The sequence below is a fragment of the Arachis hypogaea genome, chromosome 18 (genome assembly GCF_003086295.3).
Source record: "Arachis hypogaea cultivar Tifrunner chromosome 18, arahy.Tifrunner.gnm2.J5K5, whole genome shotgun sequence".
Taxonomy (NCBI): Eukaryota; Viridiplantae; Streptophyta; class Magnoliopsida; order Fabales; family Fabaceae; genus Arachis; species Arachis hypogaea.
The window spans coordinates 103940210-103942156 of record NC_092053.1 but is presented as its reverse complement, the minus strand read 5'-3'; positions in this window follow the sequence as shown (position 1 = coordinate 103942156).

The window sequence follows — 1947 nt, the reverse complement described above, 5'->3', positions numbered from 1 at the left end:
AACTTTTGCTCAAACTTTTTGTTCTCTCTTACTCCTAGCCATTCCTTCTTGCTTCAACCTTTCTCCAAGCTTTCTTCACCTATCATCAATCAACCAAACACATCAAAGCTATGCTCAAAATCATGAGATATTCATTCTTTCATAATATATGACAATTATAGCATAAAACCTCATAAAATTGCATTAATTCATCTATGGTTGATTAAATCAAAGGAAGCATGAAAATCTACCCAATTGGCTTGCTTATGGATCAAGAAAGTGCATAATTCAATTGAAAACAAAAGAAAAAGGCTAGTGAAACTAGGCTAAGATGACTTGTCATCACAACACCAAACTTAAAGCTTGCTTGTCCCCAAGCAAGAAAAGATTTATTGAGAAGAAAGAATGAAAAGGAAGATGCTGTTCATGCTAGCAGAGTATTATTGGTAGTTCATGGGGTTTTATGTGGATATGTAAACACTCACTTCTTATTGACTCTTAATCCTAGAAAGTCTCCTTCAAGCTTCAAGTAACATACTGCTATGACCTCTCATTATTCGTTTATCCTTGGCTATTATTTTGTTCATAATCTTTATTTGAGTGTCATGTGTAGCAAGTTCAATTTTTTTTTATACTTGACACATTATTCACCATAGACACTTGGCTCACATTCCTTCTTAAAACATTGATGCCCAGCACCTCTTTGGGCTACTAAATGCCTCGTAGTTAGGTTGCTCTTGATAGTGGACTTTCAGCTGATGATCCCGGGTTAGTTAACCCAAGTCACCGAGTGTTGATGCACTCCAAAGAGCTTAGTAGTCCAAGCAGATCCTAATACAAAGACACCACAGGCATATATTCTAAGGTTCAAGCTATTAGTGTCCAGCTTTGTTTCTTTTTGTTTTCTTTTGTTCTGCTGTCACTCTTTGACTATTTCTTTTTCTCCCCTTCTTTTTTTTGTTCTTTTTGTTTTTCTTTTTAACCAAGAATTTTTTTGATTGAGATTCATAGACAGTAGGCCACTTTATACTTAGAAGGAGACATCCTAGTTCTCTTATTCACTAAAAGTGAGCTATTATACAATCACACACATACCACCACTTACTTTTATTATACTTCTATCTAACAGAGAACTATCTCACTTCACCTTCAAACATTTCTTTTATTGAATTAAAGATGCAGGGAACAAAACATGCTTTTTGTTAAGTGGAAGTAAACACACAAGCACACACTTAAACTAGCTTACTTATTTTAAGAGTGATTCTACTTGTATTAGATGAACACTTTAACAAAGCACAAGTCAAAACATTTTTCAACAGCAAGAGTTAAGTGTAAATACGACCTATTGGTTTGCAGTTCCTTTGTCCTTCCTTCTGTTGTGCCCTTTTGAGTTATGATGCATAGTGTCCTCAAATGGTGGTGAATTCCCTGCACAATTCTCAAAAGTTGCTTGCTTCTCAAGCCCTTAGGTGACCAGTTAGTATGCATGAATTGAGTGTGGCTTGTGGATTTAATTTGGTGTGGGAACACCAAACTTAATTTCTTGCCACTTCTCTTGATACAACAGGTTAACAATATGTAATATCTTGTGTCCTTGCCAAAGGTTATGTAGTTAAAACTACAAAACAGTTAAATGGTTGACTAATCATGTTTGATTGCTTGGAGCTAGTGTTGTGCAGGACGTGAAGGTGTGCTTTTAAATGAGGTTTTGGTGGAACACCAAACTTAGAATCCTTCATTCTCCCTTAAATTGTTTTGGTGTGCAACACCAAACTTAGCTCCTTGCAATGCACATCAATTATTCAACATTTTTATTGAAAAGGCTATGAAAAGAAAACTACCTCAGGTTGGGTTGCCTCCCAACAAGCGCTCTTTTAATGTCACTAGCTTGACATTGGGGCTTTCTTTTATGGTGGTTGATGATTGTAGTGCCTCAACTTGTCTCCCCTGACTGTGATCCTCCTCTTT